The sequence below is a fragment of the Triturus cristatus genome, chromosome 4_2 (assembly GCF_964204655.1).
Source record: "Triturus cristatus chromosome 4_2, aTriCri1.1, whole genome shotgun sequence".
In the NCBI taxonomy this organism is placed as follows: Eukaryota; Metazoa; Chordata; class Amphibia; order Caudata; family Salamandridae; genus Triturus; species Triturus cristatus.
In genome coordinates, this window is record NC_140586.1 from 486833272 (window position 1) to 486859315 (window position 26044).

Sequence of the window (26044 nt, forward strand, 5' to 3'; positions counted from 1 at the left end):
CTTGGCCTCGGAAGGCGGTAGAGTGTCTCTAGTACTGGGGGTGTCAGTCCCTCAGTTCTTGGCCTTGATCTCGAGCTCCTTGAGACTGCGCTCGTGCTCAAGAGTTAGTTTCTTTTCCTCCAACTCCCGGTGTCGTCTCTTCTCCTCTATCTCTTCTTGAAGGCGCAGCTGCTCTAGGGCCAGTTTCTTTTCTGCCAGCTGGAGTTCACCGTCCAGCCGCAGTCGGGCGAGCTCTAGCTCGTGGCTCCGGACCTTTTCCCGCTCTCGTATTTCTTCTTCGGAGAGGCCGGTTTCTAGGCTCTTTCTTCCTCCGGTTGCCGGAGTCCGTGCGGTTGCTGCGGTCTCAGTCAGGGGCAAGGGCCCTTCTTCCTGGGAGGGGCCTGCCCCGGCCTCCAACCATGCCCTCAGAGCTTTCTGCATCTCCTCTTTGGTACCTAGGCTGGTGGTTGCAATGCCTTTGTCTTTGCAGAACTGTTTCAATTCTTTGTGCGTATATTCTTCCAGCCGTTCGGGCTGGAACTCCATTGTCGCGTTGTTTTCCTGGCTGCTCATGATGCTGTTCGTTTGGATGGGTAGCTAGTGGGTACTGGCTGGTACGTACTGCGTTCGGCTCGGATCCCACCGCTGCCACCAAATGTTGGAAGGCGGACCCCGAGGAGTCGGTGCGACCACCAAGGGGGGGCCCTCACACTGCACGAAGTAGCCGAGCGCTGCCGAGAAGTCTCCTGAGAGATCCTTCTCCTATCACGTCCTAGCACAGTAACACCACCACACAGGACTCAAGGAGGTTGTCTTGTGACAAGCAATTCTTTATCAGCAATAAAAAGGTTACGAGGTCAATATTTACACGAAGGGATCGAGGGATCCACCAAAAGTCTCAGTGTCTCTTTGGAAGGGTCGGGGTAGCGGGACAGTCTTTGGCAGGAATGCGGTACGAGGGTACCTGGGGCCCAGTTCTTATCCTCAAGCTGGAGGACCTCCGGATCTCGGAGGGGTTGAGCCGCGACGGCGTCAGCAGGGCTCTGGCGTACAGTTCGTGGAGAGCCGCGATCCAATCAGCAGGGCTCTCAAGATGGTTTCTGCTCAGCTCGAGCCGCGACGTCGTCAGCAGGGCTCCGAGGGAGGTTTCAGCGAGGTTGGGCCGCGACGGCGTCAGCAGGGCTCCGATGTTCCAGGTGGTTCAGAAAGGGTTCACAGGAAGGAGCCGCGACGCAGTCAGCAGGGCTCGTGATGGTTCCGACAAGAGTTCTTCTCCGTAGGGTCAGCCGCGATTCAATCAGCAGGGCTCTCGACTCCGGGATACAACTGCCGAGCTGTGGTGGGGTCGCCCCAGATATAGGTCTGGAGCCCTTTGATGTCCGGACCTATGCGCCCGAGGGGGCGGAGTGGCCGGGTGGAGGTGGCCAGACGCCCAGCAGGAGAGGCGCCAGGCCCATGGGAGTTGCAGGGCGATCACACCTCGAGAGGGGAGGACAGTTGGGGGTCCCATCGATACTGTCCTCCGCCGGGGGCGATGAATGGTTCCTGCGGCACCCCCTGGCTAGTTCGTGGTGCCTCGATGTCGGGGCTTCGCTGGGGTCGAGGCCGGGTTGAGCGGGGTCGCACCGGCTGGTGCACGGTGTGACGTGGATGCCAACAAGATGGCGGAGCCACGAGGAGTATGCGTCCACGTGCAGCTCCGGGTGAAGGGCCTTGGTGCAGTTCAGACGGGTGGCCCGTGACGGCCGGGGCGGGGAACGGGCACAATCCAGGGGGTTAAGGACCACGCCACGAGGCCGGGTCCAACACATATTGTTTCTTAGCAGGTGCTCAGTCAAGGGCAGGTATGCCAGTGATTTAATTATTGCAAAACAAATAATAGGAGTAAAAAGTATTGTTCTCCAATTGAATAAATATGTTACAAGTGTTTTTAAAGGATGTATGACATTACAACGCTTTTTATTACAACGCGTGCAGTTACATCGCATGCGTTACAACGCATGCGATGTTACAACGCTATGCCATTACAACGCAAGTCTTTACATCGACTTGCACTAGATGGCGTGCTAACATTAGAAAAGTGTAATTTACTATTCCAACTCCAGTCCACTTAACAGTAGGGAAGGTGTTGGGATAGTAAACTACACTATTTGTAATGTTAGCACGCCATCTAGCGCAAGTCGATGTAAAGACTTGCGTTGTAATGGCATAGCGTTGTAACATCGCATGCGTTGTAACGCATGCGATGTAAAAGCTGTGCGTGGTAAAAACCGCGTTGTAATGGCTGTTCCCCGTTTTTAAATAGTCTGGTTTGTGTGGAAGTGCATTCCATTGATCATGGCTTTAGGTCATTATCCCAAATATGTACAGAAATACAGGGATTCAAAACTTACATTTCATACAACATCATCACTGATTAATTCAACTTATCAGTAAGAGAATTTTCACAAGTGATAGTTTTATTAGATTTTGTTCATGGTTTTCATGAAGCATTCTTCTTTTTTTCTGTGTTCTTTGTAATTTACATCTGACACTTCTAAGTAATGGTGGAGTTGTGACAGTCAAAACATGTTTTGTCCCTTCGCACCCTGCCAGGCCTGGGGCTTCTTCAAAACTTAACTATGGAATAGATCTTAGCTATTAAACCAAAGGAAACTGTGAGGGTGATCCCCAGACAGGCGTTATCTCCACACACATGGAAATATATTGGAATCAAGAATGGAGTATTTGCTGCATGGGTGAATCACACATATTTTAATAACAAGGCATAGCAGAAACACGTAGGTACACAAATGTGAGAGTCATATCAGACTGGTTCATGCTGTTAACTCATGTATTGGTAAAGTCTATAGTGCAATGAGCTGAGCAGGAGATTGACAAAGCGGCACATGAGATCTGGTGGAAAGACTTTTACTTGGCCAATGCCATCAGTGGATGGACTCAGGGCTAGAGTGGGAACCCAAAGTAACCCTGGCAAATTTTGTCAGACCAGCCTCGATATGGTTCATAGCGATTGAATGCGGCAAGCGTGCCTGACCACTTCATGATGGTTTGGAGGGTACTCCCCCCAGGAATATTTGGGTAATAATTACAAGTATGGTGCATTCTACAACACATTTTTTATTGTATATTCAGCTGTATTTGTTTTTAAAGCATAGTAAATAATGACCTTACAGTGCAACAGGTTTCGGCAATCTTTATTGGGGCTCTTCAATTTCTCCTTCACTATCACCCTTTAAAAGTGCCTCTCATCTCTCCATCTACCTCTCTCACATTAATTTCATGTGTTTTATAGCACCTCTCAGAAGAGTGTAGGGTGTCGAAGCATTTTACATCACAAACACAAAGAGACAATGAATTATACATGTGTAAATCAGTTTTCATGAAAATGTTAAATAAGACAAAGGAGATTACAAGGTGTAGGATTCACGCCATCTTTTCTGGTAGGAATTTTTTAAGAGTGCCTAGGTGGAGAATCAGTGGCAGGTTTTGAAAGAAATTGCAGTGATCTGGAAAGTATAGGCACACTTATTGAGAAACAGTCTGACTGTGGTGCAGCAAAAGTGCTGCATTTATGTTGAGGAAGGGCAATAAAAAGGAAAACAGGGTAGGGCCGTGCATTGTGCATTGCATTTAATAAGTGGTAAATTTCAGGACCTTTTCAGTTTTATGATAGCTGAACCATAACTAACCTTTAACTATTTTCTTCAGTGAATAGGTGTGTCATGTAGTTCCTACAAATCCGTAGGATCTGCGCATTTGTTAGGCAACATAAACAAGGGGCTTGGTGTCTAGACTGATTCCGGACACCCCCGCAGGATATGACGGCCGAAAGACCAGCTAGCTCACAGTGCCACCGTAAGCCCCATCACCTTACCAAGGAGTGAATGGTTTCTGGCAACCACTGAACATGACCACGCTGACCCCTCAGGAATCATGAAAACAGTACAGAGCCTTTCGCTCAGTCACTCATGCTTACCTACTCTCAGAGAAAAATAGATACAGAGTATACACAGTGGGACATGTTCAATAAGTTTATTGAACCAACGGTATTCTTGTATAAAATAAGTGTGCTGCAATGAGTAATAGACAGAAGTAGATAAATGTAATTACAAGCACCGAAAGAGTAAATAGTAGATATAGTTCTACCATGGTGCTAAAACAGTGTAAATATGCAGGCATGTAAAACAAGGCAGTAATTGAGCATACTCCTACGATGCAAACCCTACTCTAAGTGTACCTAGTGTATGTGTAGGTGTAAGGCCAAGAATCCCCCCAAGGAATGATCCAACCCCAGTACCTGAGGGGAGAGAGCGAAGGACCCCCTTCTTGGTCACAAACTGGACACCCCTCAAGAGATGTCAGACTGCTGCAAGGTGAAGTCTCAGCATGCAGTGACCCTCGGTGTCAGCTGATACCTCTGATACCAATCTATTGGGATGCTCATCTTTTATAATAGAAAGCAGCTTAACGATGTGTGTATAGATTAGTGATGTTATGGATATGTAGATAGCCCTATCACCCCATGGTTGAAGATAGAGATAACATTTGTACATAGTGCGAAAAGAAACCTTGTACATGATGTTCAGGGCATTGTGATGAAGTTGTGCGCAGCTAGATGGATAAACAAGTTTAGTTTCAGGGAAACTAATCCAACATTGTTGTGCACACAAATATGTTCAAAAGTTCACGGCTGAAATGTTAATGTGAGGACAATGTAAGAAATAAGCTGCTTTACTACATGGGCCTAACTCGGGAATATAGCAGGTGAATAGATGGATAGATATATAAATAAAATAAATACCGGTATTTGTAAAGCACAAACAATTACCTCAAAGGGTGTCAAAGAGCTGGGGGCTGTCTGGAAGATTAAGCGAGCTATTGCCCAGCGTCACATGGTCCTGGGCTAACCTGCCGCCGGCGATCGAACCATGACCCCCGGGGTGCAAAGTCAGCCAACCTGGCTGCTGCACCACATCTCTTCCATAGATGGATAGATAGATAGATAGATAGATAGATAGATAGATAGATAGATAGATAGATAGATAGATAGATAGATAGATAGATAGATAGATAGATAGATAGATAGATAGATAGATAGATAGATAGATACACAGATACACAGATAGATAGACAGTACCTCAAAGTCTTATTCTACAATGTACATATCTAAATATGGTGGCCTTATTTGAATATCTTGTCTCCATACTGTGAACAACTGTGTTCTGGAGCATAGTCGTGCCATAAGAAATGGACATCTGGCATACCCAGTGACCAGGCACTTCTAGGAAACACTCCGTGGTAATCAAAACTCATAATCTTCTTTTAAGATTGATCAAGCAGAAAAATTGATTGGAAACACAATAAACTGTAGGCGTTTTATGGATTGGAATCCTCTTGCATAACTGACTTTGAGATTGATGTTCTTTGTAGTTTCAATATAATTGAAGAATTTGAATGTACATGTAAAACTATCGTTGTCTCGTCCTATCTGTCCTTTATGGTCTGCAGTTTTATTTTTTTTTAAGTACTTGTTTTGAAATTCCTCATTAATTCTTTTTTTTTGTTTGAACTTCACTGTATATCAAAATTACCTCCTCTGGGGAAAACCTAAAACATACCCACAGTAACTGTCAGGACTAGTGAGAAGATGACATTTATGTGGAGAGGCTTGTTATATTAAACATTGATACCATGATGAAATGATTTGGATAAAGATTGATTGCTACCTTTTATTTGTGTATTTCATTATATTTTTGTTTTTGTCTATGTGGTATATGTTTGCACTTTCTTCACACCTGATCGGTGATATCATTTTTTCACTTTTGTGGCTGACAGTTGGAAATGATTTGTATAAAAGACCCTTTTTTACCAAGTGCCCTGACATGAATACTGTAGTTTCCTACCAAAACACCTCACCATGGCCATTGGCAGCATCTTTTAAAGTTTCTCTGAGACTGCATTTTTTGCTCACATTAACTGCTTATGAGGTCTTTCTGACTCCATGTGAGTGAGCAACGTGATTTCCCCAAATTGTTGCTACATCAAGCTTTCTTTCAGAGATGTGGTGTCGCTCGAGTGATGCAACTGGAATGTCAAACCACACACTGTTTTCATGATGGGTGTTCACACGGGCACCCCTCAATGTTTGTTCAAGTTGGGATAGACCCCAGTGTCATGTGAGGTTAATGAGCAAGTGGGGACAGCTAGGTGTGGCCAAGGAGTCAGGCGAAGCTGTCCACTGTAGCATGTCACCCTGTTGAAGAGCACTCCTGTCTCAGTGTCATTATTGCAAGCCCACAACACTACACTGGTGACGACAGTGGTTTAAACCCACACCCCAGCGTGCTGCAAGTGTCTGTATTCCCCTGCACCCACAGCGCTCGTGCTGCGCACATCCGGATAAGAGCCCATTGCAGTATTGAGTCGCAGTGCCCGGAGCCCACCCGGCCTGTGTCATCGCATACGTTCAGCAGCATCCCCCCCACACTGGCACCCGCCCCCATACCTGACCATCAGTGCCTCCAGAGCCGAGCGGGACACCCGCTGCAGTGCGACCACGGCAGCTGACGTCTCTCTGCCTCTGCTGCAGGACTCTAATAGAGGGTAATCGGCTCACAGGTTAAGAGCTCCCCCTATTGGTATACGCCTGCTCATCCACGCTTCTCTGCCTCACGCCTGCCTGGCTGCCGGTCCTTTGAATAGCCATGCCCTTCTTCCGTCGAAGTGCTTCCTGTCTCACACCAGCTTGACTGCCAGTCCTCAGCACTGCCACAGTTTTTTCAGCCTCAGTATCACACTGTGGCCTCTCCATCTCTCTCTCCTTCTTTTATGCTCATAGAGAGGGGGATTCAGCACTCACCCACCACCACAGCACAAAGCCCCCCTCCTGGTGCCGCCTACAAGGACTTTAACACACTGAACTCCTCAACCTGATCTAATGCAAACAACAACAAAAACCAAAAAAACACAAGAGTAAAAGAGGTCCCTATGCCTGCTAAACTACGGCCAGCACAAAGCCCATTGAACCATTCAACACTAAAGGTGCACCTTCAGCCCAAGCGCCCAGGTGGATAGACTGGGTGGAAGGACTACTGCTATTCTTTGAAGCCACTAAAGTCAAAAATGCACAAAAAAGAGCCATTCTCCTACATCTAGGAGGGAGGGAAATACACAGGATATCAAAGACTCTTACCGAAGCTGCGCCAAAAACACCCTAAACGCGTACTTTGATCCAAGTGCCAACAAGGATTATGAGCCGTTCGTGTTTTGATAGGCCAGGATGCAAACAGAAGAATCCATTGACGCATTTCACACCTGGCTGAAAGAATTGGCAGCACTTGAGGATTCGCTGACGAGACTGAAGAAATACATGGCCAAATAATTCAGGGATTTGCTACAGCCAAGCTCCGCAAACATGTGCTGGAGTCACTGATAGACATTTTATCCATGGGCTGCACTAAAGCAGTCTCAAAGGCATGGGCCTCTCACATGGAAGCCGTCCTGAACAAACCTCTGAAGGTAGAGCCAATCAACGCCATCGCTTCAGTACCCAAACGATAGAACAAAAAATGAATATAGTCAAAATTGGAACTATATTATAGCCAATGTCCAGCCGGGCATGGCAACTTTAATAAGTAGAAGTTCTTAACAGTGAACCAGGAAATGTAAGTAGAATTTCGGTGGGACACAAGCCTGTATCCTATGACTTACATACCAAGTAGACAGAAAATGATAAAACACATTCAGGCAATTACATTGATGTTTCTTTTGAGAAATAATGAATAGCGAAACATCTGGTATTCAGATTGCCACCTTCACACTATATTACATACAGCAATATTTAAGGTGTAGGGTGGGCAACAGAGTCGACGGCGTTTCGATCCTTATGAGAGAGATACAGGATCATCATCAGGACTTAATTAGTTAAATTGCCCTTATTTAGAATGCCTGAGTGAACATCGAACAATAAGGCAAACGTGAAACCAACATAGATATGGAAAAAATAAATAAAAAATAATAAAGGGGAGGGAAGGGAAAAAGGGAAAGGAAAATAATAATCAATCGATTTGTAATTACATATAAACATAACATTTCGCATCAAAATGGCAATAAGTCAGATCAAGGGCTCGTTCCAGTGAGCATTCTTATGCAGAAGTGACATCGCGAGCATTTGTTTTATGGCAGCCAATGTCTAAACAGAAATACGGAAATAGACGCTGTTAGAAGGTAACGCTATAGAAATATAAAGGACCTCAAGTCAACCGTGGTTTGCTAGTCACTATCACTGGTTGCGCGGTGCGCTGTGAACCCGTGAGGCGTACGAGGGTGCTAAGTGAAGAAGCCTGTGGTATCTAAAGGGTAAAAAGAGGGGTGACAGGGAACGGCAGTGAAGTGGGGGTGAGTGGATGGGGGATTACCTCATGTTGCCATGGAGGCAACGGAGAAGGTGCCGATTCGCGATCTGGCAACGTTGCGTTAAAGATATGGGTTGGACAATGCCTGTGAAGAAATGGATAACATTAGTGGGGCGAAGCGTAGTAGTGATTGCGTAGGACGTGCCGTAAATGAAGGGCTTACCTACGGACCAATCTTCCGGGAAGAAGGACACGGATAGGTCTAGTGAAAGAAAGTGAAAGAAATAAATAAGGATCCGAGTTTAAGGAGCGGGACATCCGGATCGCGGGTCCGTGGTGGCAAGGCTTACCTCAATCACCTAGCAGAAATGGGTTCCGTGGCCGTGCAGTGTGTACGGACGATGCCGGATCAACTGTGGTGGCAGAGAAGTGATGCTACGTAATGTAGGTGTTTCAGGTCATGTGGGTGGTCACATGGTTGATCATGTGATCAGGGAGCAACGACGTGCGAGTGAGAAGGCGAATGTCGGTAGAACCAAGGCGCCATGTTGGAAGGGTGATTAGATGATGAGAATAGTGGCCGGCGAGTAGAGGGGTGAATAGAAGAGAAGAGGGATATAGCAAGAAAGTGAATGGTAACCGTGAATCGCATATTACAAAAGATTTTCATTATATATATACATATAAATAAAACATGTAATTTAGGTGGAACAATAACCATCAGACATCCTGTAATGGGAAACAATTAACATTAATCACGGAGCCTGGCGACGAGGTGTGGAACCCACGAGGGTGTGACCTAGAGTAGGTATCAGTCATTGTTCAGAAAATTGTAGAGTGAAATGAATCCAAAAAAGTTCATAGCAAAGAGGTCCAGTCCTCAAGGCGATTCAGCCCACTGTGTATGCTTCCTGTTTTGAGAATCCATTTCAATTCTTCTTTGTTCAACAGTTGGGCGAGATCAGCGCCCCTGGGTGGGATCTTCACTACAGAGATTACTGTCCAGCGTATTTCATTCTCAGTGTGGCCCTTGGCCTCAAAATGTTCGACCAATGGAGCGTTTGGAGTTTTGCATCTTAATCTGCTTCTGTGTTGGCAGATTCGTACCCGGATTTTTTGTGTGGTCTGACCTATGTAAATCATATCGCAGGGACATAAGATAGCATAAATCACATTACAGGTGTTACAGTTACTGAATTGTGTGAGTGGTTTACGTATATTTCCATATACAAATTCCTTGCAGTCATTGGTAAAACCACATACAGAACAATTGCCACATTTATTATGACCAGTCAAAGATGGTAACGACCAATGGTCATGAAGGGTACCAGTGTTTGTGGTGCTAGGGAGAGCTGCTCTGACCAAGTGGTCCTTAATGTTCTTGTTTTTCTTAAAAGCAAAGAGAGGTTTCTCTAGGTTAAGTATTCCAGCATTAACTACACTCCAATGCTTTAGAATGCTTTTCCGTAGTTTGTGTGAGGAGAGGGAAAAAGTTGTAACGCATACTATGCGATTCTCTGATTTTTTGTTTTTGGGTTCCAAGAGAGTGTCCCTGGGACAGTACCAAGCTCTTTTGAGGGAGTTTCGGATCAGTCTTTTGGGATAGCCTCTGGAGGTCAATTTGTTGCTTAATACTTTAGCTTCCCTGAAATAATCCTCCTTAAGGGTGCAATTGCGTCTGATGCGGAGATACTGAGAATAGGGAAGGGAGTCTCTAAGAGCTCTGGGATGATTGCTGCTGTATTTCAACAGAGTATTGCGCTCAGTTGGTTTTCTGAACAGGCTAGTGATCAGAAACCCGTCTCTGTGAATTATATTGAGGTCAAGAAAAGGAATGGAAATTTTGTTGTGTGTGAGTGTAAATTTCAAACCACCACAGTTGTTGTTCAGCCAGTGAAGGAAATTTTCGAGCATTGTCTGGGTGTCATGCCAAATAAGGAAAATATCGTCTATGTATCGTTTCCAGAGTGACAGGGCAGAGAAAAAAGGATTGAGTGGGACCAGTATACAGTTCATCTCCAGAGCATTCATGTAAAGGATCGCCAGATTCAGTGCAAAAACTGCTCCCATCGATGTTCCTTTAGTTTGCTGATAGTAATGCCCGTCAAACAAAAAGAAATTCCTGGTCAGGCAGATCTCAAGAAGTTGCAAAATAAAAGTAGTTGGAACTGCGTGTGGTCTGATGCGTGTCTCTAAAGTTTCTTCAATAACGAGCAATGCATCTCGTTGGGGGATGTTAGTGTAAAGAGACTCAACATCGAGAGTGCAGTTTTTGCACCGAATCTGGCGATCCTTTACATGAATGCTCTGGAGATGAACTGTATACTGGTCCCACTCAATCCTTTTTTCTCTGCCCTGTCACTCTGGAAACGATACATAGACGATATTTTCCTTATTTGGCATGACACCCAGACAATGCTCGAAAATTTCCTTCACTGGCTGAACAACAACTGTGGTGGTTTGAAATTTACACTCACACACAACAAAATTTCCATTCCTTTTCTTGACCTCAATATAATTCACAGAGACGGGTTTCTGATCACTAGCCTGTTCAGAAAACCAACTGAGCGCAATACTCTGTTGAAATACAGCAGCAATCATCCCAGAGCTCTTAGAGACTCCCTTCCCTATTCTCAGTATCTCCGCATCAGACGCAATTGCACCCTTAAGGAGGATTATTTAAGGGAAGCTAAAGTATTAAGCAACAAATTGACCTCCAGAGGCTATCCCAAAAGACTGATCCGAAACTCCCTCAAAAGAGCTTGGTACTGTCCCAGGGACACTCTCTTGGAACCCAAAAACAAAAAATCAGAGAATCGCATAGTATGCGTTACAACTTTTTCCCTCTCCTCACACAAACTACGGAAAAGCATTCTAAAGCATTGGAGTGTAGTTAATGCTGGAATACTTAACCTAGAGAAACCTCTCTTTGCTTTTAAGAAAAACAAGAACATTAAGGACCACTTGGTCAGAGCAGCTCTCCCTAGCACCACAAACACTGGTACCCTTCATGACCATTGGTCCTTACCATCTTTGACTGGTCATAATAAATGTGGCAATTGTTCTGTATGTGGTTTTACCAATGACTGCAAGGAATTTGTATATGGAAATATACGTAAACCACTCACACAATTCAGTAACTGTAACACCTGTAATGTGATTTATGCTATCTTATGTCCCTGCGATATGATTTACATAGGTCAGACCACACAAAAAATCCGGGTACGAATCTGCCAACACAGAAGCAGATTAAGATGCAAAACTCCAAACGCTCCATTGGTCGAACATTTTGAGGCCAAGGGCCACACTGAGAATGAAATACGCTGGACAGTAATCTCTGTAGTGAAGATCCCACCCAGGGGCGCTGATCTCGCCCAACTGTTGAACAAAGAAGAATTGAAATGGATTCTCAAAACAGGAAGCATACACAGTGGGCTGAATCGCCTTGAGGACTGGACCTCTTTGCTATGAACTTTTTTGGATTCATTTCACTCTACAATTTTCTGAACAATGACTGATACCTACTCTAGGTCACACCCTCGTGGGTTCCACACCTCGTCGCCAGGCTCCGTGATTAATGTTAATTGTTTCCCATTACAGGATGTCTGATGGTTATTGTTCCACCTAAATTACATGTTTTATTTATATGTATATATATAATGAAAATCTTTTGTAATATGCGATTCACGGTTACCATTCACTTTCTTGCTATATCCCTCTTCTCTTCTATTCACCCCTCTACTCGCCGGCCACTATTCTCATCATCTAATCACCCTTCCAACATGGCGCCTTGGTTCTACCGACATTCGCCTTCTCACTCGCACGTCGTTGCTCCCTGATCACATGATCAACCATGTGACCACCCACATGACCTGAAACACCTACATTACGTAGCATCACTTCTCTGCCACCACAGTTGATCCGGCATCGTCCGTACACACTGCACGGCCACGGAACCCATTTCTGCTAGGTGATTGAGGTAAGCCTTGCCACCACGGACCCGCGATCCGGATGTCCCGCTCCTTAAACTCGGATCCTTATTTATTTCTTTCACTTTCTTTCACTAGACCTATCCGTGTCCTTCTTCCCGGAAGATTGGTCCGTAGGTAAGCCCTTCATTTACGGCACGTCCTACGCAATCACTACTACGCTTCGCCCCACTAATGTTATCCATTTCTTCACAGGCATTGTCCAACCCATATCTTTAACGCAACGTTGCCAGATCGCGAATCGGCACCTTCTCCGTTGCCTCCATGGCAACATGAGGTAATCCCCCATCCACTCACCCCCACTTCACTGCCGTTCCCTGTCACCCCTCTTTTTACCCTTTAGATACCACAGGCTTCTTCACTTAGCACCCTCGTACGCCTCACGGGTTCACAGCGCACCGCGCAACCAGTGATAGTGACTAGCAAACCACGGTTGACTTGAGGTCCTTTATATTTCTATAGCGTTACCTTCTAACAGCGTCTATTTCCGTATTTCTGTTTAGACATTGGCTGCCATAAAACAAATGCTCGCGATGTCACTTCTGCATAAGAATGCTCACTGGAACGAGCCCTTGATCTGACTTATTGCCATTTTGATGCGAAATGTTATGTTTATATGTAATTACAAATCGATTGATTATTATTTTCCTTTCCCTTTTTCCCTTCCCTCCCCTTTATTATTTTTTATTTATTTTTTCCATATCTATGTTGGTTTCACGTTTGCCTTATTGTTCGATGTTCACTCAGGCATTCTAAATAAGGGCAATTTAACTAATTAAGTCCTGATGATGATCCTGTATCTCTCTCATAAGGATCGAAACGCCGTCGACTCTGTTGCCCACCCTACACCTTAAATATTGCTGTATGTAATATAGTGTGAAGGTGGCAATCTGAATACCAGATGTTTCGCTATTCATTATTTCTCAAAAGAAACATCAATGTAATTGCCTGAATGTGTTTTATCATTTTCTGTCTACTTGGTATGTAAGTCATAGGATACAGGCTTGTGTCCCACCGAAATTCTACTTACATTTCCTGGTTCACTGTTAAGAACTTCTACTTATTAAAGTTGCCATGCCCGGCTGGACATTGGCTATAATATAGTTCCAATTTTGACTATATTCATTTTTTGTTCTATCGTTTGGTTTCAGGGACCACTGTTTCCTGTAATACGTATCTACCCAAGGTCCCTGTCTAATTCCTTTGGGTGCCCTTGTTCCTCTTTTGATATCGCTTCAGTACCCAGCACCAGCAATCTGAGGAAAGACCTTACTGACCCCTAGAGCATGCGGTTACTCTGGAGGTCCAACACACCAGCGCTCAGAATGCCCAGCTTGGGGATAGAAATGCTCGGGATGCAGAAAACTCAACCACTTTGTCAAGGTGTGCCATCCTGGAAAACGAAGGGCTCCGCGTGCCATGATCAATGCCGTACCAGATGCACAAGAGAGGAGCAGTGACATGGACAATGACGTCAATGAAGACAACACCCATCCACTCCATCGTTACGATAGGCATGGCTATCCAAGGTGAATTTCAGCTTTCCTAATACCAAAATATTATCAGGAGCCGCCCCATAACAGCAGTGGTGGACACAGGGGAGCATCCATCAACATCATGTCCTCCGACGCATAGCACATGATGCATCCACCACCACAGCTGCGCAAGGCAAATATCAAAGTACTTGCCAAAAGACAAGACAAGCCACTCGACATAAACGGAAAATTTCAGATGATGGTATCCTACGGGTTACAGTTGGTAAACACGCTGATATATGTTGCCGATGAATGCCATGGAATGCTACTGGGATGCAGAACAGCAGAAGTACTGCAAATCGTTCATTTTGCTTTTGGCGTGTACAAAAAAGCAATAATTAATTTGCTTGATGACTTACCCAACTTGTTCAATGGCATGGGATGCTTGTGAGACAAGATGGTGAAATTACACATCGACATCCTGTAGCAACCAATAGCGCTCTGCCGCAGACAAATTGTATCCGTTTTATGACCCCTAATAGAAAAGGAACTAGAGAAACAGGAAGACGCCGGCATCATTGAAAAAGTAACAGGGCCCAACCGATGGGTATCCCCAATTGTAGTAACAAGAAAACCCAAGCAGCCTGGTGAGGTGAGGATATATGTGGACATGTGCATACCCAATCTCGCTATCAAGAGAGAACGGCACCTAACGCCAACAATAGATGAACTAATTGGAGACCTCAGCGGTGCCTGCTAGTTCCCCAAACTAGATTTGTGGTCCGGATACCACTAGCTAGTACTTGCACTGGAGTCCAGCTACAGCCCGACTTTCGCTACCCATGTAGGCTTGCAGCAATACAAGCGGCTGAATTGTGGAATATCCTGCACCGCTGAAAAATTCCAAAATGCAATACAATTCCTCCTGGCCGAACTCCCCAGAGTTGTCAATGCCAGCAACAACTTACTTATACACGTCAAGACCATACCCGAACACAACACATGGCTAAGAAAGGTACTCCAAAGGATCCAAGACTCTGATCTCACCCAGCACCACAGAAAGTGTGAATTCCTCTAACAGAAATTGCAATTCTTCAGATATGTATTCTCAGCGGAGGCAGTGGCACCTGACCCTGCGAAGGTGCAAAACATCATAGAAACCTGTTAGACCTGACATCTTTTGGCATGTTTCTCCTGTTTTTTGCTTTCTGACCTTCCTGTTTTGAGTCTGTTTTTGCTGGTTTAGTGTCTCTGCTAACTTTTCTCACAGCTGTTCCATGGTAAAGTGTGAGTGCTCCTATTGTAAATTGTGTTTTGGATTTGTGTTTCCATAATTGGCATATCTGATTTACTAGTAAGTCCCTAGTAAAGTTCACTGAGTGTGCCAGGGCCTCTAAATCAAATGCTGCTAGTGGGCCTGCAGCACTAATTATGCCACCCATACAACCAGCCCTGTGAAGGGTTCTCAGACCTGCCATTGCTATGTATGCACACAGTTTGTGACAGCCATGTCACCCCTAAGATAGGCCCAAGGTACCCCTGTGGGCAGGGTGCCTTGTAAATTAAAGGTGGGACATGTACTGGTGTGTGTGACATGTCCTGGTAGTGAATTACAGTGTATGTCGTTTTTCACTATGGAAAGGCTATCTCTCCCATAGGATAGAATGGGAGTTTACTTATAACATCTTATAAGCATATCTTTCCATTAGGACTAGATGAGGAAATGGGGTTTAGTATGCCTGAACTCAGAATATAAAAATGCACCTTTTAGTAAAGATGATTTTTGTGTTCTGTGTTTGAAAATTCCACTTTTAGTAAGCAGGTATTTTTTTGCTTAGCCATCTGGTGTGCCTCTGCTGGGTTTGTGGATTGACTGTCTGGCTTTGTAGTAACAAGGGCTGGGGATGTGTATTCTCTTCAGAGAGCAACTGGGTGGTTGTGTCCTGCCTTTTCTGGATGAGTCAGGGCTGGGCTGAATAGACCAGGGCGCCTTTAGAGTAGTGGGAGGAGATTTCCTTGCACCTGAATGGGCCTGGTCTTCCTTGGACAATGCTGTCTCCAACTCCTGCCAGGAAGCAGGACCAGAGAGGACCAAAGTGGTTTAGCTGGGCACAGACACTCTCTTCCCAAAATAACAAAGAGAAACTGAGAATAAATATTGGGACCCAGACTCCAGAATTTTAGAACTCGCTAGAATCAAGGAAACTGCCAAGGAGAAGAGCTGGAGGAACTGCTAGGAGGAGTACTGTCCCGTTGCTGTGTTGTTGCTTTGTTGTGTTGGCCTGCAGTTGCTACATCTGCCTTGGGCAGTAAAAGAACTGGACTGAACTTTCTTTACTTGTGCTGAGTATTGAAGTAGAGCTTTCCTCCTGTTCTGAAGCCTCAGGGACCGCAAAGACTTCACCGACCTCTGGGTACCACCTCTGGAACTGCGGTTTCAGTTGCCTCAGAGGGGGAAAGCAGCCTACTCCATCACCAACTCCCTCGCTGGTTCTGTGTCCTGAAAGCACCGCAGAGGGCACCGCCTCATCTTGTACCACTACTCTGGACTCACCGAAGACGATGACCAACGCCGCCGTCACTGAGTCGTAGCTTGCACTGCAATCTGTAGGCATGGCACTCCACACCACCTCACTTCACTGCGCCATCCTGGTCTCACTGACTCGGTCGCTGCCTGCTGACTTCAACTCTCGTGCCCGCACCGTGGCTTGGGGCCACTGCTAGTAAGTGTCACAGTTCACTGCCCCATCCCACACCGCAGTCCGGACCGACCAACACCAGCTCCCGGTAACCAGTTTTTTAGATTATGCGGTGATCTGTCAGCAGCGCAAAGAGCACGATCTTCACTCTGCATCGCAGCCCTGGTCTCACCGATGCCGCTGGATGACTGTCACCGAGCCGCTGCCTGCACCGCACTTTGAGGGCACCGCATGCTGCTCCACTACGCTTAACATCGCAACCACGTTGGTTGCAATGACCGGCTCGCTCCAACGTGTCGGCTGCACAGAAAAGGTACTGTTTACGATTCTGCCAAACCCACGCCCGACACGGTCAGACGGAATTGTTGGACTCTGTTGTCTTCAGTACTGCGGAGTTACTGCCTCCAAGGAACTACATTTTAAGGTTATTCTTGCAAAGTGCATATTTTTATACCAGTACTGTATGTTCAATTTTTTCGTCTTGGTCTTGTCTTGAATATATAAAGAATTGGATATTTTTCTAAACTGGAATGGTGTCTTTTGTAGTGTTTTCACTGGGTTACTGTTGGTTATGTGCAAATGCTATACACACTGCCTCTGATATAAGTCTGACTGTTTGTGCCAGTCTACCGAGGGGGTGAGCAGGGGCAATTTCAGTAGTGCATCCCCTTTATTCTGACTAGGAAGAAGGGTCCCTTTGTCAACTAGAGACCCCCATTTCTAACATGGCCTTACTACCAAACACAGGAGCAGAACTACAAAGCTTTTTAGGCATTGTGAACTACTGCAGTTGTTTCTTTAAAGACTTCACAAAACTCATGCAACTACTCAGAGACCTCACCAAAACCACAACCCCCTGGTCTTGGGGTTGCGAACAGGAACAAACATTTCAAATCACGAAAGAAGCCCTGATCTTCAGAAGTAGACAACTATAGCGATGGACCCAGGGCCAAAGGGGCTAGGCGCTGTGCTGATGCAACAGAAAGAAGGACGAGAATAGACCCCAGTAGCATTCTCCAGTCGATCCCTCACAGTGATGGAGCAGCGATACTCACAAATTGAGAAGGAGGCAATCACCATAGACTGGGGATGCTGACATGTCCATCTGTATGTATACGGCAATCCATTTACTGCCACAACGGACCTCAAACCCCGCCTACCTTTGTTCAAAGGCTACGCCTTCAAGCCGCCTCCGCAGATTGAAAAGTGGGTGCTCCAACTCCAAGAATACAATTGGAAAGTGGAATACCGCCCCCGGGTCTCAAAACACAGCCGACTACCTGTCGAGACACCCTGCGCTGCCACACTCCAGGAAGGAGAAGAAGCATACGAAACGGAAGAGTACGTGCGATACGTGACTAATAGGTCACACTCTCTTCTACTCTCCCAAAATGTTATTCAGTGAGCAATACACGAGAATGCATGCCTTAAAAAAGCACTTAATATGCTCAACTCACCCCTGAAGCATGGTGCGTCATGGAAAGCCTCTACCATGTGAGACATGAGCTGAGCGATGACCCAGATGGTTGCCTTCTGAGAAGACATCGCTTAGTTATTCCTACTAGTCTCACTGACCAAGCTGTCCAGTTAACCTATGCTGGTCACCAGGGCATGGTCAAGATCAAGAGCCGCCTACAAACAAAAGTATGGTTCCCTTTAATGGACGAGCAAGTAGAAACAAAAACAAGGTCCTGCCCCTGGTGTCAAGCATCAGGTAACCCTAATCCGCGTGTGCAAGTAATTACTGAAACTGGACCCCAACAGCCGTGGGTGAGTTTGAGCCTTGACTTTGGGAGCCTCCCAGATGGAAGAAACACCATGGTCATAATAGATGATTACTCACAATACCCCAAAGTGCAAGTGAGGTAATACCAAAAATAGAAAAGATCATGGCCATGCATGGACTGGTAAAAGTGTTGAAGACCAATAATGGGCCACCGCTGCAAGGCCAAGAGATAGCTGCATACCTGAAATCACTGAACATCTCTCACAAATGCATCACACCCCATTGGCATCAAGCGAATGGTGAGGTGGAAAGATTTATGCGAACATTAAATAAGGTGATCTGATTTGCTGTAGCCAGTCAACAAGCTCCTGACCTCGCCATCTGCTCTTTCCTGCAACACTACAGTCAAACCCCACACTCTGCAACAGGACAAGCTCCTGGACACCTCTCCATGGGTAGAGTGATCAGAGACACAATTGCCCATCGTAGTGCATGGACACCGGATGATCACCAACTGCAGGAGAGACGCCAAGGAACAAATGTGAAAGCCAGTCACCATCGACATAGAATGCTACCCAACTTTAAAGTCCTCGTTAAAGACTGCTCCCCAGGGAGCAAGTTCAGACTGCCCTTCGAGATGTGCCCATGCACCATCACTCAAAAGGCTGGCACAAAGATTGCCACTTGTTGGGGGCTGAGGAAATCATTCGAAATGTGTCTGCATTGAGGAGGTTTCACCACAACACCATGTCTTATGAAGACCGAGGGCGAACGGAGCCACTTGTGGATGAGCAAAACAGGCTTCCCTGCCCCTAGAGTCACGTGATGTCACTTCAGAGCCAGCCCAGAAAGAGCAGTACAGTGAACCAAGTGACTTCGTAGGCTCCCGAGAGCTACAGGAAAATTGTGCTACTCACACCAGATATGCTTTCAGAGGGAATCATGCTCTATCACAAAGATTGAAGGACTCTGTTATACCATAAAAAAGTATGAATGCATGCATAATTGAGTCTATGGTCAGTACTACTTCTCATCTGAAGCATGTTCTCATATCTGCAGGGTAGGTCAAGGTTTGCGAGGCAGAGTTACTGTTAGAAATGGGGGTCTCTAGTTGGCAAGGGTTTGCACCTTTGTCCAAATAGGGACCCTTCTTCCTAGTCAGGATAAGGGAGTTACACTCCTAAAATAACCCCTGCTCACCCCCTTGGTAGCTTGGCACGAGCAGTCAGGCTTATCTTGGAGGCAGTGTGTAAAGAATTTGCACATAACCAACAGTAATACAGTGTAAGCACTACTTAGGACAAGACCAAAACTGATAAAAATCCACAGTACAGTGCTTAAAAATCTTCAGTTATTAAAATATGCTTGAAAAACAGTTCCTTGATGTTGATAGCTCCGTTCGGGCTATCACGGCATCGTGAGCAAACAAATCCAAACAGTTCTGGCTGTCCGTGGCATCGCAGGCCAGCTACGGTGTCGGAAAGACCTGCAAACAGTACCTTTTAGAAATGCAGGGCGTTGGCGACCTCTCGTTGAGCTTCCGAAAGCACGATGTTCGCAGGCATCGGTTCCGGAGGTCGGTGCATGAGTGGTCGGGGACCTCAAAGTCACACGTGTTGCAGATCGAACTCCTCTATGTTGAAGTCAGGAGCTCTGGCGTCGGCAGGTGTTGGGTGCTGCAGTGCGAAGTGCAGTGGTGAGGCGTGCGGTGCCCTCAGGTCGCGGTGCGAGCAGCGGCTCGGTGGCGGCATCAGATGGCGTTGTCGGTGAGACGAGGGTCGCAGTGAGAAGTGAATGCGGTGCTTGTCGTGGTGCTGGCAGGTCACGGTGCAAGAAGCGTCGTCATCGTTGCTGAAGCGCTGTTGTCAGCTGACGAACTGGAGTCGATGGCGCCGGAGTTGGTAGGTCAAGGCTGCGGTGTGGGATGAGAGTGGTGCGTTGTGTAACTTTACGAGCGGTGCCCTCGATCCAAGGTGCAAGCAGTGGTGTCAATTTTGGCATAGAGTGGTGTCGTCGGCATCCTGATGCGAGGTGGAGTGCGGGGTTCACAGGTCATGGTGCAAGCAGTGGCTTGGTGGCGGCATCAGCAGGCATTGTCGGAGAGACCAGGGTCACGGTGCAGCATTGCGGCTGTGCCCTCTGCGGTGCCCTCAGGACACGGAGTTGGCAGCGGCGTCTTTGACGTGGTCCGGTTGCTTTTTCTTCTGTTGCAGCACAAAACACACAGTTCCTAGTGCTGAGGGTAGAAGAACTTGAAGACTTTGCTGTTCCTGAGACTTCTTGAACAGGGCGCAGGCTCTACTTCAAGCCCTTGGAGAAACTAAAAAAAATAGATCGCAGAAAATTCAGTCCATTCCTTTCACTGCCCAAGACCGAAGCAGCCACTGCAGGCCAACACAGCAAAGCACTCAGCAAAGTGGTAGTTCCTCCTCACAGCTTCTCCAGCTCTTCTTCTTGGTCCAAAAGAGTTCTAAAGTTCAGGGGTCTGTGCCCCAATATTTATATCCCAAAATCCTTTGATCTCTTAGGGAGAGAGTGTCTGTGCCCAGCCAGAACCAGTTCTGCCTTATCTGATGTGACTTCCTGACAGGAGGTGGAGACGGCATTGTCAGAGGCAGACAAGGCCCTTTGAGCTGCAAGGAAATCTTCTCCCCCTTCCCCAATCACAGCCCAGGTCTATTCAGCCCTTTACTGACCCACCTAGACTATCTGGATCCACTCCTGCTCCCCAGCCTTCTGTCATTCAAAATCCAGACAGCCAGTCCACCTTCCAGCAGAGGCACACGGGATGACTGAGCAAGAAAATATCTACCTTCTAAAAGTGGTATTTTCAAAACACAGAATGTGAAAAATCACCTTCACTAAAAGATGCATCTTTAGATTCTGAGTTCAGGCATACTAAACTTTGTTTTCCTACCTAATTCCCTGGGTCAGTTATGTTTATAAGATGTTATAAACAAACTCCCCATTCTGTCCTTTGGGGAACAGGTAGCCTTGCTATATTGAGAAACTAAATTGACTATAACTCACTATCAGGACATGCCACACACACCAGGGCATGTCCTACCATTCTCATACACTATACCCTGCCCACAGGGGTCCCTTGGGCCTACCTTAGGGGTGGCTGACATGTAAGAAAAGAGAAGGTTAGGTACTGGCAAGTGAGTGTACTGGCCAAGTCAGCATGGCAGTTACAAACTGTGCGCAGACTCTGCAATGGCAGGTCTGAATCACCTTTTCAGGGCTACACACGTGGGTGGCACAATCAGTGCTGCAGGCCCTGGCACACTCAGTTCACTTTACTAGGGACTAACAAGTAAATCAAGTATCCAATCACGGAAACACCAATCCATAACACAATTTACCACAGGAGCACTTGCACTTTCCACTGATCAGCAGTGAGAAAAGTGCGCAGATCCACTACGCCAGTAAAAACAGTGTAAAAACCGGGAGGTCAGAAAGCAGAAAATTAGGGCAAACACACCAAAAGATGCCAAGTCTAACAGTTACCATGTGATTGTACAAAGTGATGTACTGTGTGTGCCCACATCTTTATAAACACTTTGCTGCCTAGAGGGGTCACATCCTGTTTGTTGTTCTGAGTTCATTCATTTTGGGGAGGAATGTGGTGTAGCTCAAGGGATGCAACTTGAGCATCGTACCACACACTGTTCGCATAAAGGGTGTTCACACAGACACCCCTCACTGTTTGTTCATGTTGAAATAGACCCAAGTGTCACGTAGAGTAAATTAATAAAAAGTGGGGATGGTTAGGCGTGGACATGGAGTCCGGAGAAGCTGTCCACCATACCTCGTCACCCTGTCAAAGAGCACTCCTGTCTCAGTGTCCTTATTGCAAGGCCACAACACTACAGGAGAGACACACATTGCTGATGCTTGCAGCGATATCGTTCAAAGTGGGGGTGTTACAAATTAACTTCTATACCATACCATGCCACCATTATTGAATTAAATCTTATATTTTACTTGCAAGCCAATTAAGTTGGACTCTTGTGCTTCTCATGGAGGCAGCATTTGAAGTCAGATAAGATGCGCATAGTTTTTCCTTGCCAAATCTCGGATGGCTTTTATTTTTTACAACCTAGTGAAATGAGCTGCAGCCTAAGGCCATGCAATGTTAAGAAAAGGAACATCAAGCTAGATTTAATATACGCATACCAACAAAACATAGAAATAGAAATACAGTGTGCATTAAATATTGGTGCTTTACATTTTGCGGGGAAAGTTTGAGTTTTGTCATTTTTAATAGAAAAAAACTTTGTACAAACCCAGACACTCAAAATAAATTTCTTGACCTCCCTCTTGGTGTCCCTGTCATGTCTGCTTCTCTTCTCTTTTTTGACAGTGTTGGTTGGGAGTGTACATGATTTTATAGATGGACAATTCTTAACCATTGTAGAGCTTGAGTAGCAAAGTTTCTTATGCATCAGAGACAAAAAGTTATAGAGACTGATTAGCCCAAATAACTATAAATCTCCAGAAAACACAAATATCCCCAAAATTGACAATTTCAAAGTTTGGTCCTACTACCTCATTCAGGGCCATCAGCATAGCTGTGAAGCTCAGACAACACTGGAAAACCAGAACACAGTCTGAGACTTGGGTTTCAGTAAATACTCTGTGTGAAAACATCAGATGGCCCAGCAGTCAGTCCTTGGACTTTCTAAAGTCAAGTACATTGATTCAGTGATTTGCATCACTTTGTGTCATTGGAGTGCCAATGCAAAATATCACTAGATAGCCCCCAACAATTTCATCCATTACAGTCATTGCTTCTAATGACATCAGAAACTTAGGCCTTCATTGGACACTGTCAGGTGCAATAAGCGAGAACAACAACAACAAAAACAAGGTTTTCAGAAGTTGCTCTACAGGCAAAAGTATTTTCCTGGTTTAAAAAAAAGTACAAGTTACCATGGTACACCTAGCACTGAAGAAACCTATCTTGTTTGTGGATATGCTCCTTGTGAAAGGGAAGCAAGCAATAAGTAATAGTGAAATCTGTCAATGGCTGAAGTGGACTAACATTGCCCCTTGATGCTTGTTGGAATGGGTGGAGAAAAATGTGAATGACCAAATTAAAGACTAATGGATGAAGTCTAGCTGAACCCCCTATAAGTAACTATGTCTACATACTTTTAGTAAAATCAAAATGTATTTCTTAACACAGACCTAAAAAAGCCATTAGTCTGGCTTGGGCTGCAGGGGAGGGGAAGAGGGAGGGAATGACTGAGAGAGGAACGGAGGGAGTGAGGGAGGAAGAAAGGAAGGATGGAAGGAAGGAAGAAAGAAAGGAAATTAATTATGTTTCGCCTATGTGATTAATAAGAAGCTGTCTTTGTTGTAAGTTGTAGCTTACTGAGTAGTTGTACAATATAGGTTACATAAAGTCTGTTAAAGTGTTATGACTTGTTTCTGTACAGAAAGGCAATATATTGTGCTGTTATTAGTGGTACAGTGTGGATAAGTAATAGCAACATTTTGAAAAATGAAATGAAAGCAGGCTGGCCTACTGCAACGCATTCTACGCAGGAATCCCAGCCAAATACCTGCGTCGAATACAACACATCCAAAATGCCTCCGCCCGACTGACCCTCAACGTCCCCCGCCGCAGCCACATCACCCCCCACCTGAGAGACCTACACTGGATCCCCGTCGACAAGAGGATCACCTTCAAGCTCCTCACCCACACACACAAAGCACTCCATAACGCCGGACCAGCCTACCTGAACAGCAGACTCAGCTTCTACACCCCCACCCGCCAGCTCCACTCCGCCAGCCTTGCCCTCGCTGCTGTCCCCCGCATCCAACGAACGACCTTCAGTGGCAGATCGTTCTCCTACCTCGCCGTCAAGATCTGGAACACCCTCCCGACTCACCGACGGCAGACCCAAGACCTACTCACCTTCAGAAGACTCCTCAAGACCTGGCTCTTCGAGCAGTAGCATCACCCCCCTCCCCTCAGCGCCCTGAGACCCTCACGGGTAAGTAGTGCGCTTTACAAGTACTTTGATTGATTTATTGATTGATTGACATAAGAATTAATTGATGTAATAGCAATATTATGTGTTTAGCAGAGTTTTGGGCGTAGGGCCACTGCACCTGCCGCACCATTCAAATCATGCCCCTAGTGCATGCAAGATAGCTGCATTTGTGACAGCTTGTTTAGTAGTAAAACATAGCAATATTTGATGTTTAAAGGAGTTATGACAACTTTTGGCATAGGTGCCACTGCACCTGCTGCACCATTCAAATCATGACCTTATTGTCTGTGAGGTAACTGCACTTGTGACTGTCTGTTTAGTAGTAAAATATTGCAATATTTGGTGTTTTCAGGGGTTCCTGGAGCTTTGAGTCCCGGTGTCACTGCACCTGCTGCCCCATTGAAATCATGACCCTAGTGCCTGCAAGGTAACTACACATGAGACTGTTTATTCAGTAGTTCAATATAGCAATATTTGGTGTATAGAGGAGGTCTGGCAACTTTGGCCCACGTGCCACTTCACCTGAAGCACCATTGAAATCATGGCACTAGTGCCAGCTAGCTAAGCCCTTGTGACTGCCTGTTTAGCAGTTAAATGTAGCAATATTCTGCATTTTGGGGGGTTTCTAGTGCTTTTTGTCTGTGGTGCCATTACACCTGCTGCACCATTAAAATCAACCCCCTTTTAATTGCAAGAGAACTGCAATTGTGTCTGCCTGTATAGTAATATAAATATAGCAATATTAGGTTTTTCGAGGAGGTCATGACAAATTTTGGGCCCAGTGCCACTGCACCTGCTGTACCATTCAAACCATGACCCTGTTGTCTGCAAGGTCTTTGCACTTGTCCTTGCCTGTTTCAGAATAAAATATAGCAATATTAGGTGTTTAGTGAGGTACATGGAGCTTTTGGTCCCGGTGCCACCGCACCTGCTGCACTGTTGAAATAATGACCCAAGTGCTTGCTAGAGAACTGCACCTGTGACTGCATGTTTAGTAGTAAAATTTAGCAATACTAGGTCTTTAGAGGAGATCTGGCAACTTTTCGGCCTGGTGACACTGCACCTGCAGCACCATTTAAATATTGACCCTTGTGCCTGCAAGGTAACTGCACTTTTTACTGCCTGTTTCGTAGTAAAATATAGCAATATTTGGTGTTAAGTGGAGTTATTACAACTTTTAGCCCCGTGCCACGTCACCTGCTGCACCATTTAAATCATGGCCTTAGTGCCTGAAAGATAACTGCACTTGTGACTTCCTGTTTAGTTGTAAAATATAGCAATAATCAATGTTTAATGGTGTGCCTGGAGCAACCTGCTGCACTATTGAAATCATGATCCGAATACTTGCTCGATAACTGCACTTGTGACTGGCTGTTTAGTAGTGAAATATAGCAATATTTGGTGTTTAGTGGAGTTTTGACAACTTTTGGATAAGGTGCCACTGCACCTACTGCAACAATCAAGACCCTTTCAACTTCAAGGTAACTGCAAATGTGGAGCCTATAAAGTAGTAAAATATAGCAATATTGGGTGTTTAGAGGGGTTCTGACAACGTTTGGGCCAGTGCTACGGCACCTGCTGCACTATTCAAAGCATGACCCTCTTGTCTGCAAGGTAACCGCACTTGGGACTGCCTGTTTAGTAGTAAAATATAGCAATTTTAGATGTTTAGTGGGGTGCCTAGAGTTTTGGGGGTTGGTGTCACTGCACCTACTGCACCATTGAAATCATGAACCTGTTGTCTGCAAGGTAAGTGCACTTGTGACTGCCTGTTTAGTTTTACATTTTAGCAATGATCAGTGCTCAGTGGGGTC